General features: G+C 45.3%; 1 protein-coding gene across 2 annotated transcripts in view; it reads left to right on the plus strand.

The window, feature by feature from the left end:
* The first annotated feature begins 6,534 nt into the window (after nt 1–6,534).
* The window catches only part of SPECC1L (sperm antigen with calponin homology and coiled-coil domains 1 like), a 140,917-nt gene continuing 131,930 nt past the window's right edge, over nt 6,535–15,521 (plus strand). The window contains exon 1 of one of the 2 annotated variants that reach the window (XM_049619114.1): nt 6,535–6,696. The gene's annotated coding sequence lies outside the window, so the exon portion shown is untranslated. Of the gene's footprint in view, nt 6,697–13,665; nt 13,747–15,521 lie in introns of those variants that run through there. The other variant, XM_049619113.1, reaches the window with a different exon arrangement.

The following is a 15,521-nucleotide window of genomic DNA, read 5'->3' on the forward strand; positions in this document are numbered from 1 at the left end:
TATGTCCCTCTCTTTTTACCCATTTTCTTAAAATTTCCCCAGAGTGAAATTTACCCTCAAAGGGTGAATTTTTCCAAAAATCCTGAACATGGTTCTCAGCGATGTGGGCGTGTTGGGAGGTTCGGGTTGTGTGCAAAATTCCCAGGAGGCTCCTTTGCAATGTGTGGGGCAACACCAGCTGGGGGTGCAGCCCCAGGATTTAGAAGCCAAGACTTGTGGCACCTCTTGGATGATTAATTTATCTTACTGAAGCTCACTTTCCTCACCTGGAAAATAAGGATAAATAAGGATTCAGTTAGACACTGACACTAGGAAGACCGATGACCATTACTTAAACCTCAGGCACTTTAGGGGCGCCTGGGTGGCTCAGTCGATTGAGAGTCCAACTTCAGCTCAGGTCATGATCTCATGGTTCTTGAGTTCCAGCCCCGCATCGGCCTCTCTGCTGACAGCTCTGAGCCTGGAGCCTGCTTCGGATTCTGTGTCTCCCTCTCTCTCTGCCCCTCCCTCCCTCACACTCTATCTCTCTTTCTCTCAAAAACTAAATATTTAAAATGTTTTTCTTTAATTAAAAAAATAAACCCCGGGCATTTTACATTAGAGTCCCTTTCTCCAGCTCATCACTGCTGTCCCCATATTCCCATCAAGATGTGCATTTGTTTCCCAGAGGTCCCCAGTGCTGGGTAGTTGAATCAGGAAGCTGGACAAGGGTTATTGCTTTCTGTGGATGGGAACTTGGACACTGAGAGACAAGAGGAACCATGTCATGAGCCCTTACCACATGCCAAGCCCTGTCCTTGGGATGTTTACAGTCTCCATGTCAGCAGACACTAAATGCATCATTGCCGTTTATTAGCCATGTGATTTCCATGTGCCAAAGACTTCGAAGAGAAGTGTGGTGTGCAGGGGGCATGAAATAGGGTGGGGTCCTGTTATTTAGTCCCCCCAGGACCCCAACTGGCAGGGGAGTATTGCCATTGTTCACAGAAGAACTGGAGGCATAGAGAGGTTGAGGAATATGCTTGAGGTCACATAGCCAGTGGCTGTCTGAGCCAGGGTTTGAGCTCAAGTCTGGGACCCCCAGAAATGCTCACAGGCCTCAGTTTCCCTGACTGTGTCATAAGAGGGCCTGATTATGTCTGATCTCTGTAGGCCATAAAGTGGCCACAAGGTGGATGCCTTGTATCCTTCTGGGTCACCTGCAGGCCAGCTGGGCATTGCAAGGAGGTTTTGGGGTTTCAGGCTGTGGTCGCCAGTACATGGGTCCCTCCTGGAGCGAGCAGCATAGATGTGGAAGGCCAACAGCCCATCTCTGCTTGCAGACACATCATTGCTCAGCTGACAGTTGCATATTTCCTGGGACCCAGAGCTTCCCTGGCTCTGAGGGATGCATGTCAAGAATCTCAAACTCCACGTCCTGGCACTCAAAGCTGATGGCTTGCTAACTGTTGAGAACAGTTGTTTTCCGATTACAACTTGGCCTACTGCCGATGCTGTTTGATTTCTCCAGCTGTGGTGCAGATGAAGCAGCTGGGCCTGAGTGGGGCAGTCAGTGATTGCGGTGGGCATACGGGTGAGCTGAGTGGGTCAGTGGGAAAACAGCAGCACTGAGCTCAAAGGGGTTCCAGGCTGCAGGGCTCAGCACACCTTAGTGGTGTTGAGACCCTAGCATGGTAGGGCCAGTAGGGTCTGACCCGAGGGGCGCTCTCAGCTCACGAATGAATCATCACAGTGTCCCAAACCCTGCCACTCGGTGGCCATAGCCAGATGGAGGTTGGGACCTGGGAGGGGCTCACACACTGATAGATGACCTCCTGCACAGGCAGTGAGCCACATGCTTCCCCAGGTTCTCTCTTGCTCCAGGCCAGCAGCTGCAACAAATGCCTGTTCTTTCCTCCCCTTTGGTTCTGGGGAGCCAAGGAGGATGAGCAAGGACAAAGGATGGAGTATGGATGAGGTTGATGGGACCACACAGATGCCAGCACTGAGGTCCAGCCACAGACTGAAGTCCAGATGGTTCTGTGTGCCCCACCCTCAGATTTGTCTCCTTCTCTCCCACCCTGTCACTAGCCCAGACCTCCCAGACTCCCCAACCCCCAGAACCATGAGCAGGCCCCCGACTGTGAGGGTTGCCCTCCCAATCCTGTGCATGCCAGGAGGCCGGTCCTCCAAAGGCAATCTTGCAGTACATCACTTCCGTGTCCCAAAGGTGCAGTTACTAGTCGCTGTCCACACTATTGAACCCAAGTTCTAAGGCCTGGTGGGGAAGATTCTCTGCTCTGCCCCTACCCCCACCTCTGCATGGACAGCCATGCTGCCTGCTGCTCTGTTCCTTGTCTTTGCCAATGCCTGTTTGCCTTCAGTTCCTTGCTCTTTCTCCTGCTGTCCTCTATCCGGGATGTGCCCTCTCTTTATGGAAATGCTGCTCAAATACCACTGATTCCTCCAGGACACCTTAGCAACTGCTTACCTGATTTAGGACCAGTTTACACTGCTGCCTGGGCCAGAGAAGATTCTTAGAGGCTAGATAACTGGTCAAAGCCATCTCTGCCCCATCCCCAGCCCCAGCCCCAGGCACAGGGTCTAGTTCCACAGGCCTGGTTGCTGCTCAGGAAATGTCAGCAGCCTCCTGCTTGGTCAAAAATGGCTCTTTTGCTTTGGAATTTCAATGGGAGAACATCTATTTCAGTAGTTTTGGCTCATTAAAAGTACTTTGCTAGATCCCGGATATTCCTAGGAACTTTCTTTCTAGTGTTAGAGGATAAAATTTAAAATTAAATTTAAAAATGAAAAAAAAAAGTAAAATCATGACCCTTATGTGGATATAAAATAAACACGTACCAAGTAACAATTTGTTAATTAAACAAGTTGCCAGTAAGATGTTACTATCAGGGGGCACCTGGGTTGCTCAGTGAGTTGTGTCCAGCTCTTAATTTTGGCTCAGGGTCGTGAGATCAAGCCTATTTCTGGCAGTGCTGAGCCTGCTTGGGATGGTCTCTCTCTCTCTCTCTCTCTGTCTCTCTGCCCCTCCCCTGCTCTCTCTCTCAAAATAAATACACTTTAAGAAAAAAAAAGATGCTACTATCAGTTCAAAGTAGAATCCAAAGGTCAGACACATTTATAGATCAGAAATATTGAAATAAACTTGCAAATGGAGGCAAAACTGACTTTTCCACTGTGGGGGAGGGTTATCCTTAGATAAGAACCATTTGCATTGCTATCAGTTTTCTACAATTTGCAGAGTTGTAAAAGAGCTCAAAGATAATAGAAGGCTCAGAGCCCCCACAAAATCAGAACCAGACAACCTAGAAGGGTATGTTCCAAGGATGCATAACTTTCCATTGGAGAATCCAGGAATCTTTTTTGCTTCATGCAATTTTCCATCCACTAACAGCTCACAGCTGAAGACAAACCAAATGTCCATCAGTAGGAAAATGGATCTAGTATGGTATGGTAAATTCACACAATGGAACACTATACAGTAACCAAATAGATATTAATTTTGCATGCCACAGGTACATGCAACAAAATTGATTAATCTCATAGGCCTAATGTTGAGTGAAAGGAGGCAGAAGAATAGAAAATAAATAATAGTGGGGCACCTGAGTGGCTCAGTTGGTTGAGCGTCTGACTTTGGCTCAAGTCATGATCTTATGATTCGTGGGTTCGAGCCCCATGTCGGGCTCTATGCTGACAGCTCAGAGCCTGGAGCCTGCTTCCGATTCTGTGTCTCCCTCTCTGCCCCTCCCCCACTCACACTCTGTCTCTCTCAAAAATAAACATTAAAAATAAAAAATGACAATAAAAAAAGAAATAATAGTATTTATAAAGAAAAGAATAAAGGTTTCCCCTGTAATCTGAAAGCAGAATGTTTCTATGAAATCTTTCCTTCTTTTTTTCTCTCCCTCCCTTTCTCTCTTTCAATTTGAGAGAGAGAAAGGGAGAGAGAGAGCGTTAGTGAAGGAGAGGCCATATGCTTTTGCCCTCAAAACTGATGCAGATGGGGAGCACAACAGACTTGTAGACAGACATAAGAAATCTTTTGGGGATGATGGAAATGTTTTTAAATTGGATTATGGTCGTATTTACACAACTTTATAAATTTACTAAACAGCACTGAATTGTACGTAAGATAAAATAAAATTTAAAAGGAACAAAAATCAAACCAAACCCAAATTAGAGAGAGAAAAGGGTCATCTGTATATATTGGACATGTCCTTCACCATCAGTCTTCACAGGTACTTGTAAAGATAGGACAGTGAGGTGAAAGCCCATTCTAGTAACTGTGTCCTGAGTCTCCAGGATTGAGGTGATGGTCGGGAAAAAATCCTGAAAATGTGGATAGAAGTCTGTCTGCAGATCTCGTGCCAACTGTACAACCAAATCCAAAAGGGGCTGATGAGCAAAACTGTTCTTGGTTTGCAGGTGAGTCTTCAAACTCTGAACTATCTCATTTTGATGACAGACCAACTGATTGAAGGACTGGCACTTGTCAATAACTTCTTTGTAAAATTTGCCAAAGTGTTCTGTAAGGTTCAGTTCTCTCCATTTCAGCAGATCCTCAAAAAAGTAGGTTTCGACTTCCTCATCATAGCTTGCAGTTCTATCAATCTGGTGAATAATATCAATATTCACATTCCCCAATTGTTCAGCAAATGTAAGAAACCTGTATGTATTCTCCATCTTGTGGGAAACAGGTTTTGTCTTCATGGCTGCAGAGACACAGGGGCCCGTGAGGACCTAGGTAAGGGTCTAAAGGATGGAACCGACGGTACAGAGGTAAACTTGCTCATGTGGGTTTTTTTTTTAATGTTTACTTATTTTTGAGAGAGAGAGAGAGCACAAGCAGGGGAGGGGCAGAGAAACAGGGGGACAGAGGATCCAAAGTGGGCTCTGTGCTGACAGCAGAGAGCCCTATGTGGGGCTCGAACTGGCAAACCATGAGACCATGACCTGAGGCGAAGATGGACGCTTAACTGACAGAGCCACCCAGGTGCCCTAGAACATATCTATTTATTTTTTATATTTGTTTATATTCATAAAGTATCTCTAGAAGGATATCCAGAAACTGAATACAAGTAGGTGCATTTGGGAAGAGGAACCATAGGAATGGATGTCTTCTGAAATTAAAATTCTGAAATAAAATTAAAACAAATAACCATAAGGGAATTATATGAATAACTTTATGCCAATGGTTTTTGAAAACATCAATAAAACAGCCACTTTCCTACAAAAATATGACTTATCAAAGATGACACAGAAAGAAGTAGAAATTCTGTCTGGGGGTGCTTGGCTGGCTCAGTCTGTAGAGCACGCAACTCTTGATCTGAGTAGTGAGTTCAAGCCCCATGTTGGGCATAGAGCCTACATTAAAAAAAAATTGTCTAAACATAGAACCATTAAAGAAATGGAATGCTTAGTTTAAAATCAGCATCCTATCCCCCGAAAAGTCTCACAACAAACAAAACCAAAGAAAAATACCAGGCCTGGATAATTTTATAGGCAACCTCAGCAAACATTGCAAAGAACAGAAACATCCTCTTATACATAATCTTCCAGATAAAGAAGAAAACAGCAGTCGCCTCAACTCATTATGACTTTATTATAAATTAAATCCCAAACCAGCCATGGACAGTACAAGAAAGCAAAAGTAGGGGTATCGGGCAGCTCAGTGGGTTGGGCGTAGGTCTCTTGATTTCAGCTCCCAGGGTCATAGGATCGAGCCTGTGTTGGGCTCTATGCTGAGCATGGACCCTGCTTAGGATTCTCTCTCCCTCGGCCCCTCTCCCCCGCTGGTGCTCTCTCTTTCTCCAAAATAGAAAATAAATAAAAAAAGAAAGCAAAAAGTAAAGGGCAACATCCTTTATGGGCATAAATGCAAAAATGCTAAATAAAATATTAGTGAATAGTCCAGCAATGTATGAAAAATTTATCAAGTCCAATTTTTCTTTTTCACGGGAAACTAACATGATGTAATAAACATTTATTAACGTAGTTCAAGCAAAGGAAAAAATCTGTAAGATAATAGTGACCTAACAGAACTTCCTTAACTTGATAAAGATACTTAGCTTCATGTTTTTGGTTGCTCACCTGTTTAGTGTCTGTGTCCCCTGCTGCACGGGGAGCGCCAGGAGGGCAGGGCTTGTGTTTTTATCGCTACTGTCTACCTCATGCCTGGCACCGTCCTTGGTACACTGTAAATACGTGCTGCAGGAAAGGTGGACCTTTGAGCTGAGGTAAGGCTTTGGGACAAGAGAGCTCTACACTCATCACCCCACCGCGCCAAACGCAGCACCCAGGAGCATCTGCCATCCGGAGCTCTGGCGCAAAACCTGACCCGTCAGAACCACGTGCCGGAGTCTTTTTTTGTGGCTGGCCAGGTGAAAGGGCGCCTGCGCTACTACCCAGAGACCGGAGGGAGGTGAACGGAGTGGGCGGGGCCGTAGGCGCCTGCGCGGCGACGGGACGTGGGCGGAGCCTTAGGGCGCCTGCGCAATTGTCAGGCGCTGTGTGGGGCGGACCAGGGGCGGGCCGAGGGCGGGGGCCGCGAAGGAGGCAGGGCGGGCCGGGCGAACGGCGCCGCGGGGTTGGCTGCTGCCCTGAGGCCGGACTCAACGGATTCGGGCCGCGCCACCGGGCGAGCTCGCCGCCCGGCCCCATCCCGGAGCCAGCGAGCGAGCGAGGCGGCGCCGCGCGGTAAGAGCCGGGGCCGGGTTCCCTCAGTGTGCGCTGGCGGGCCTGTCCATCTCCTCAGCGCCGCCCGCGCGGCCAGGCCCAGGCGGCCCCGCAGACCCCAGCGGGCCCGCGCCTGCGCGGTCCCCCACTGGCCTCCCCCCCCCCCCCCCCCCCCCCCCCGCCCCCCCCCCCCCCCCCCCCCCCCCCCCCCCCCGGCCCGTCCCGCGCCTGCGCTGTCCCCTTCCCGGGCACCTAGGCCGACCCCTGGGTCCGCGACCACTCCTGTCTGTTATTGGGTCCCAGGTGGCTCTGCACCCCCCCCACCCCAGTCCCCGCCTGCTGGTCCCTTTGAGGCGTCGGGCTGAACGTGACCCTCTCCGTTTCCTTTCCTCGCTCCCCAGGAGAGGCTGGGGCCGGCGCCCTATAGCCCTGGTCCCTTCTCCCGGCGGAGACAGCGCTGCCCGGGGCCTCGAGGACGCGGTTCTGGGAGCAGGGCTGCGGGCGCCGGACCCCGGGCCTCCTGAAGGCTCTGTTTCCGCCAGGGCACGCGCCCCCACCCTCGCCCGCGCCCATGGGAGGTCATCTTTATGCGAGCGGAATGTTCTTTTTTTCTTGAAACCTGGTTACTTGCGTCAGGTTGGATATGAATCTGGTGTTTTGCCGAGGAATTCTGCATTTAACTCAATCTGGTCATTGTATGGCATAACTGGTTATATTTAAGACATACTTCATTGTTGAGCACCTCCCCTGGAGATGACTGGAAAATAAATCAGTTTCCACGTAGTTTCAGCCTATTTACGAGACCAAGTAAGAATTCCTGTGATCATTCAAATGTAGAGATCCTTCATTTGTTAATGCCCTTGGTAATTTCCCGGCAGGTATGGGAGGGCCAGGAAAAATTCCTATAAATTCTCTGCAGTGTGTTGGTTACAGAGAAAAATATCGTAAGAAGAGCGTCTCAAGTCATTGATAATGTTTCCTAAGTTTACAACAGATTCAGGAAACTGAAAAATGTTGCAGAGCCCAAGAGCGTTTGCTGTCAGCCAGGAGGATGTATCTTGAGATGAAATCAGAGCTTTGTAGATATCAGTAGACATCAGCATAACACACGCAGGTTATGAAATAGTCAAACAATACTGATAGGTATATCTGTAAGGAGCAGTAGGGTTATTGATTTGGGGAAAATTTTTTTGGTAAAGAAATAGCTAGTTGATCCAATAATTTATCTTCCTTCTTAAAAATGTCTCTTTCCCTGTTTTGATTTAGTGTGCACCAAGCAGAGCCTTTAAAGACTCAGCAACTTTAGGTAGCTGGAGAATGTTTCTTAATAGCCTGTGTATACTCTAGGTGTGTAGGGATTTTTCTTGACATTCATTTTCAGTAAGAAAGTGAATATTGTGCCATAGAAAAGCTTTAAACTTGCATTTTTAGGGTGTATATCTACATTGTGTTGTCTTGAGATGGGGTTTCTGTGAAGCAGAGGTTCTCTTTATAATTGATTTGAGACAGTACATCTTAATTTCAGATGACTCAGATGATAGTATATGGGTTCAAAATTACTACCAGGGTTGGGTTTTCACCTAAGACTTGCCATATAACCACATACATATTTAAATCACATGGCTAACTTGTATATAGTATTACATCAACTGTCCAGCTCAGTCGAGGACTAGTCAGTGAGGGTGTCAGCAGGCTAGAGATTCTCTTGGTTTTATGGCTTTGGGCAAGTCAGTTTTCCTTTCTGGACCTTCCTTTCCCTATTTGTAAAGTGTGGATGGGGGTGGAGTGGGTGAAGGAGGGGTGGAGGTGAAAGGAGCTTGAGTTCCCGTTTTTTGTTTTTGTTTTTGTTTTTAATGTTTATTGATTAGAGAGAGAGAGAGAACGCGAGCGCAAGCAGGGCAGGGGCAGAGAGAGAGGGGGACAGAAGATCTGAAGCAGGCTCTGTGTGTTGACAGCAGAGAGCCTCATGCAGGGCTTGAACTCGTGAGGAGATTATTATGTGAGCTGAAGTCAGACACTTAACTGACCAAGCCACGCAGGCGCCCAAGTTGCCAGTTTTAACATTTAATGTATCCTTGTCAATAGAGTCCTCTGGCTTTTGGTAGAACTGGGTCTTCTCACCAGTTCCATGACATTGTTTGTGGTCCCTCCACAAGGACTGGGAGTTGGTGAGAACAAATCTTGGAGACTCTTGGTCAGACCCCTGAAATGGAGTGTTGAATGGGCCTTGGCATATTGAGAAAAACAAGGACAATATGGGAAATTTTTCATTAAATTTATTCAATTAAAGGATTGCCCTTTCTTTTTTTTTAAAAAAAAAAATTTTTTTTTTTAACGTTTGTTTATTTTTGAGACAGAGAGAGACAGAGCATGAATGGGGGAGGGGCAGAGAGAGAGGGAGACACAGAATCGGAAGCAGGCTCCAGGCTCTGAGCCATCAGCCCAGAGCCCGATGCGGGGCTCGAACTCACGGACTGTGAGATTGTGACCTGAGTTGAAGTCGGACGCCCAACCGACTGAGCCACCCAGGCGCCCCAGGATTGCCCTTTCTAAAAAAATATATGTCATTTTCTTGGTGTTAAAAATTAAACATCTTTTATGAAATGATGGTGCTGGCAAATGGTGGTATATGGTGATTGTAAATGGCAAATACAGGCTGGTTATCTTATCACAATAATATATTTTTAGATAAAAAGAGAGCCTAGAAACTATTGTTTTGCTATTGTTAGGGAGTTCAGGGAAAATTTCCTGGGGCTTTTGGTGCTAAAAAAATTAAAATAAAGGTTATTTTTTAAAAGTAAGTATGAGTTTACTTCGTGGTCATCTGTCCAAATACACAGGCAACTGAGAAGGCTTTGTTACATTTGCTTGATATTAAAGATGTTACTATTCTGATTATTCTTTCCTACTGGATATAAAGTGTCAGGATATTTTGTGTGTGTGTGTGTGTGCTTGTGCCAACAAAATAAGCCTAGGCAGGGAAATTCCTCCTGGTAGTTGGAATTGTTAGTGGTGAATAGACTAGCTGCCGAGGTAAAGAACCCCCATGGGGTTTCTCTGTTAGCTCAGAAATCTTTTAGTATGTGACTTTAGAATTTTGCTGTGAAACAGCTTATCAAGAAATTAGGCTTATAGATTGAATTTCAGATATGCTGAAGCAAAGAAGTGGCTATGCTTTGTTCCAAAGTGAATGTAGCAGGGGCGCCTGGGTGGCTCATTGGGTTACGTCCCACTTCGGCTCAGATTTTGACGTTTAAGCATCCGACTTAGGCTCAGATCATGATCTCACGACTGGTGAGTTCGAGCCCCACATTAGGCTCTGTACTGACAGCTCACAGCCTGGAGCCTGCCTCAGATTCTGTGTCTCCCCCTCTCTCTGGCCCTCCCCAGCTTGTGCTCTGTCTCTCAAAACTAATGTAGCAGATGATCTCTATATCTGCGAAGTCTTTATAAAATTCATCCTGGTCTGCTGTTAATAGGACTTAGAGTTAGTTATTGTAAATTTTTTTACTTACTTATTTTTGTACTCACAAAACTGTAATATATTAAAATGTATCATACATTAAAATTTTTTTTTTAACATTTATTTATTATTGAGAGACAGAGACAGAGCATGAGCATGGGAGGGGCAGAGAGAGGAGGAGATACAGAATCCGAAGCAGGCTGCCAGCTCTGAGCTGTCAGCACAGAGCCCAATGTGGGGCTCAAACTCACAAACTGCAAGATCATGGCCTGAGCTGAAGTTGGATGCTTAACCGACTGAGCCACCCAGGTGCTCCAAACATATATTTTAAAAGTGTCTTTTTTTTTTTTTTTAAGTTTATTTATTTATTTTGAGAGAAAGTGCCTAGAAGCACGGGCACACGCAAGCGTGGGGGAAGGGCAGAGAGAGAGAGGGAGAGAGAATCCCAAGCAGGCTCAACACTATCAGCGTAGAGCCTGACTTGGGGCTTGAATTCACAGTGAGGTCATTATCTGAGCTGAAACCAAGAGTTAGATGCTCAACCAACTGAGCCAACCCAGGTGCCCCTCATTTTAAGTGTCTTGAATTAAAATTACAAATGCAGTTTGGGGCGCCTGGGTGGCGCAGTCGGTTAAGCGTCCGACTTCAGCCAGGTCACGATCTCGCGGTCTGTGAGTTCGAGCCCCGCGTCAGGCTCTGGGCTGATGGCTCGGAGCCTGGAGCCTGTTTCCGATTCTGTGTCTCCCTCTCTCTCTGCCCCTCCCTCGTTCATGCTCTGTCTCTCTCTGTCCCAAAAATAAATAAAAAACGTTGAAAAAAAAAAATTAAAAAAAAAAAATAAATAAAAAAAAAAATAAAAAAAAAAATTAAAAAAAAACAAATGCAGTTTAATTTTTCGTAATACTAACTTCTGTACTCTTCTCAGCTACCTGTAAGTTCTCCATGTTCAAAACTTTAAAAAATTTTTTATTTTATTTATTTATTTTAATGTTTATTTTTTTTTGAGAGAGAGACAGTGTCTGCGCATAGGGGAGGGTACTGACAGAGAGGAGTGAGAGGATTTGAAGTGGGATTTGCACTGACAGCAAAGAACCCAATGCGGGGCTCGAAGTTACCAACCGTGAGACCATGACCTGAGCTGAAGTTGGATGTTTAACCGACTAAGCCACCCAGGTACCCCCCAAATTTTTATTTTAAGTAGGCTTCACGCCGAATGTGGGGCTTGAACTCACAACACTGAGATCAGGAGTCATGTGCTCCACCTATTGAGCCAGCCAGGTGCTCCATAAGTTGTCTATTTTCAAAGGATAATTTGGTAACCCCCAAAAGGAAATTTGTCTCCTAGAAAAGAGTGCAGATCTTGTTTACAGTGCTTTTCTTGATCGTTTCCCATGTCTTCAGTGTAGTTCTTTTCTGATTAAATCCAGAGGTTTGTTCCTGCCTCCATATTTCCAAAATATATCTGTTCATAGTCACTCCTCCCAACCCCACCCTCACCCCCATCCCCAATTTTAAGGACTTCAGTGGCTCCCACTATCTTCATAATCGGATTTACTAATCCTTAGCTTGGTATCTGTGACACCTCATCACTGGGCTCTGGCCTCCACTCTCATCCCTCTACTCCCCCTTTTTGGTGCTTCACTGAGTTTTGCTGAGTAACTCTTGGTCCCTTACCTCTTTCCAGTCTCCATGTTTCCCTCTGCTGGAATGCTCTTCGCTCACTTCATCTGAATTATCTCCTTCAAACTCAGCTTAGATATTACCTTGCCTTGAAGGGATCTCTTGACCTATCTCCGGCATACTTGTCCAGTTCCTTGTCCAGGTAGGATTTGGTGGCCTGTGTTTTGTCTGTTTACTCCATGAGCCAGTGACATCACAGTGCACAGCAGAGTGTGTGGTTTGACTGAAGGTTGTTACATCTGCTGGGTGTGTTATGTGCTAGGCATGTCAGCACTACCAAGAGTGTAGAGATCACCTAGTCCCTGCCCTTTGGAGTTTTTCACTCCAGGTGTGCATGACCTCTCAGGCCCTGAGACACCTCCCATTGTACACACCAGTTTGCAGTCTATTTAATTGTATCTTGGTGTCTAATTCAAATCTTACTTCTTGAAGGAGGGGACTATCTCTAATATCTGTGTTGTAATCCAGAAACCAGGTGGGCATTAACTTTCTTCCTGGCTCTAGAGGAAATATGCATTTGTTGTATATTGCTTCCCCCTCTCCCCTTGTATATATACCTTCACCTTGGTTGGTTTTTTGTTTTTGTTTTTGTTTTAATTTGATGTATTTGGACAATCAAGGTTTAAGAAATCAAGATATTAAATTTCAAGTTTATCCATTGTGCGTGTAGCCTAGGGAAAACAAAAATGATAAAGGAAGGGCGCTTGGCTGGCTCAGTGGGGAGAGAGTGTGACTCTTGATCTCAGGGTTGTGAGTTTGAGCCCCATGTTGGACGTAGAGATTACTTAAAAATAAATCTTAAGAAAAAAATGATAAAAGCCCATATTATACTTCTTGTCAAAAGAACTGAGGTTATCCGAAGAAAAATTTAAAAGACCTTGGTTAAGCTTAGGAAAGAAGCATGCAAAAAATCTGGCAGCATTGTTAAGATTTATAAAGAAGTATCTGTTAAAAATTAAAGGTGTCCTTTTCTTCCTCTCTCCCTTCTCATGTTCTTGGGAAAAATCCTAAGTCAGCCATTTTTCAGTCACACCTCTTCTACCGAGAATTCCCGAGGCAGTCCGTTGGAGCTGCTTGTTTTCCAGAACAGTCACAATTGCACTTTCTCCCAGGAGATGCCCCTTTTCTCCTACATAGAAGACAGCCAGTGTCCTGAGGCCCACTCCCTTCTTTGCCTGGAAGCTTCTTGTTATGGTTTGGTTTTATCCTACCAGGCTCAAGGATTCTTGAGCGGAAACTATTAAATTTTCTTCTTGTACACTTTTCTTTTTAAATATTAGTGGGTTTGGGCTAGTCTTAAATCTTTTCTCTCATGTTCTTTCTTGTTCTCCCTTTCTGGTCCGGTTTCTGCAAACTCCATTGAATCGTTACAGTTACCCAGGTTTGCTGTCTCTCCCCTGTTACAAATTACCTGCTGGACTCTGCAACCGGAGCTCCCTCATTTTTATTCTTTATGCTCCCCTCATTGTACGCTTATTCAGCCTGACTCAGTCCCCCCACGCAAGGCCTGCAGCCTTGTATTTTTTTTTTTTTAATTTTTTTTTTTTTAATGTTTATTTATTTTTGAGACAGAGAGAGACAGAGCATGAACGGGGGAGGGGCAGAGAGAGAGGGAGACACAGAATCAGAAGCAGGCTCCAGGCTCTGAGCCATCAGCCCAGAGCCCGACGCAGGGCTCGAACTCACGGACCGCGAGATCGTGACCTGAGCTGAAGGCGGACGCTTAACCGACTGAGCCACCCAGGTGCCCCCAGCCTTGTATTTTTTTAATCCTTCTTTGTTTTGTTTCTGTTTTTGTTTTTCTCTTTAAGTAGGCTTCATGCCTAGCGCAGAGCCCACTGTGGAGCCTGAACTCACAACCCTGAGATCAAGACCTGAGCTGAGATCGAGTCAGATGCTTAATGGACTGAGCCACCCTGGTGCCCCTGGTCTGTCTTTGTTTTTTTGTTTATCTCTTCCTTGCTTCAACTCTTGTCTCCCTCTCCCTCCCATACTTTATTCTTTAACATTCTTTATCATGTCATGTGTTCATTTGAACACAGGAATACCTGAGTGCATATATTCATTTGAATACCTGAATGATGTATTCATGTATTCATTTGCAAACATGTATTTTTTTTAATATTTATTTATTTATTGAGAGACGGAGCACAAATTGGGGAGGGGCAGAGAGAGGAGACACAGAATCCGAAGCAGGCTCCAAGGTGTCAGCACAGAGCCCGACGCGGGTGAGATTGTGACCTGAGTCGAAGTCGGATGCTTAACCGACTGAGCCACCCAGATGCCCCATGTATATTTCTTTTAAAAGAACAGGTTTATTGAGATAGAATTAATCCACCCTAAAGTTCACCCTTTTCGAAGTGTACACTTCAGTGGTTTTAAGTATATCGATAGAGTTGTGCATTGATCACCATTCACTAATTTCAGAACATTTTCATCACCTCAGAAAGAAGCCTTGAACTTTTTTTTTTTTTTTTTTTTTTTTTTTAGTATTTAGTTATTTTTGAGAGAGAGACAGAGCATGAGTCGGGGGAGGGACAGAGAGAGAGGGAGACTCAGAATCTGAAGCAGGCTCCGGGCTCTGAGCTGTCAGCACAGAGCCTGACCCTGGGCTCAAACCCATGAACCGTGAGATCGTGACCTGAGCTGAAGTCGGATGCTTAACCAACTGAGTCACCCAGGCACCCCAAGAAGCCTTGTTCTGATTAATAGTCCCCCATTCTCCCCATTCTCCCCATTCTCCCTTCCCTGCAGTCCCTGGAAATCCCAATCTACTTTCTGTCTTTGTGGATTTGCCTATTCTGGATATTTCATATAAGTGGAATCCTACAAATTGTGGTCATTTGTCTGCCTTCCTTCATTTAGTGTAATCTTTTTAAGGGTTGTTGATGTTGTAACGTTTATTTACACTTTATTCCTTTTATGGCCAAATAATAGTTTATATTTTGTTGATGGACATTTGGGTTTTTTCCACTTTTGACGATTATGAATAATGCTGCTGTGAACATTCATGTACAGGTTTCTTTGTGGATGAGTATTTTCAGTTCTCTTGCATATGTATTTCAGAGTGGAATCACTGGGTCATGTGGTAGCTATGCTAAAGTTTTTGAGGAGCCACCAGTGATGCAGTTTTCCAAAAATGCATCATTTTACATTCCCACCAGCAGTGTATGAGGGTTTCAAGTTCTTCCCTTCTCATCAGCATTGGGTTTTTGGAGGATACTTTTAAAAAATAAATGGGATATTTTTGACACTTTTGCTTCTTGTTTTCTTTTTCTTTTTAATGTTTATCCACTTATTTTGAGAGACAGCGAGCGAACAGGGGAAGGGCAGAGAGAAAGAGGGAGACAGAATCCTAAGCAGACTCCACACCTTCAGCACAGAGCCCGATGCGGGGCTCAAACCCATGAACAATGAGATCATGACCTTAGCCGAAATCAAGAGTTGGATGCTCAACCAACTGAACCACCCATGCTTCTTGTTTTCTTTGCTTAATACTTCTGGAAGCTCCATTAAATTAGCTGGTATTGGGTACCTGGGTGGCTCAGTTGGTTAAGTATCTGACTCTTGCTTCCGGCTCAGGTCATGATCTCATGGTTCGTGAGTTTGAGCCCCGTGTAGGGCTCCATGCTAACGGTGTGGAGCCTGCTTGGGATTCTCTCTCTTTCCCTTTCTCTCTGCCCCTCTTTCTCTAAATAAATAA

Source organism: Panthera uncia (assembly GCF_023721935.1).
Source record: "Panthera uncia isolate 11264 chromosome D3 unlocalized genomic scaffold, Puncia_PCG_1.0 HiC_scaffold_8, whole genome shotgun sequence".
NCBI classification, from domain to species: Eukaryota; Metazoa; Chordata; class Mammalia; order Carnivora; family Felidae; genus Panthera; species Panthera uncia.